The sequence below is a fragment of the Octopus bimaculoides genome, chromosome 17, assembly GCF_001194135.2.
Source record: "Octopus bimaculoides isolate UCB-OBI-ISO-001 chromosome 17, ASM119413v2, whole genome shotgun sequence".
Lineage (NCBI taxonomy): Eukaryota > Metazoa > Mollusca > Cephalopoda > Octopoda > Octopodidae > Octopus > Octopus bimaculoides.
In genome coordinates, this window is record NC_068997.1 from 27,365,108 (window position 1) to 27,365,748 (window position 641).

General features: G+C 38.4%; 1 protein-coding gene across 3 annotated transcripts in view; it reads left to right on the forward strand.

Moving 5' to 3' along the window:
- Positions 1-641, forward strand: part of LOC106869455 (contactin) — a 47,119-nt gene that overhangs the window by 25,551 nt on the left and 20,927 nt on the right. The gene's annotated exons all lie outside the window — the stretch shown is intronic.

Genomic DNA, 641 nt, shown 5'->3' on the forward strand with positions numbered 1-641 from the left:
GCAAAACACTTTCAATACAGTAAACATAAGAGCACCACAGCAAACCACAGCACATACCCAAGGCGCACAGAGCTGCGCTCGGTAGTGAAGTGAAAGCACGTTATAAAAATAAAACTACTGAACAATAATAATAATAATAATAATAATAATAATAATAATAATAATAATAATAATAATAATAATACGAACGCCAAGACAGACACAGAAGACCGGTGGCTATGGATGAGGGGGAGTGACCTGAAGAAAAAGAAAGAAGCACTTATATGCGCAGCTCAAGAACAAGCGTCAAGGACTAACTATGTAAAGTGCAGAATCAACAATACTACCGACAGCGACTAATGCAGTTTGTGTGCTGAGAGGGTGAAACAGTAAGGCACATCGTTAACGAATGCCCAAAATTGGTACAACGCGAATACAAAAGATGCTTTCAAGTAAAGAATAACCGATAATTAAGAACTATCCGAGAGTTTTTCAGAACAACAACAACAACAATCATTTCTGCTAATGGCACAAGGCCTGAAATTTGATAGGAGAGGACTAATCGATTACATCGACCCCAGTGTTTCACTGCTACTTAATTAATCCACCCCGAAAGGATGAAGAGCAAAGTCGACCTCAGAGAAATTTGAACTCAGAACGTA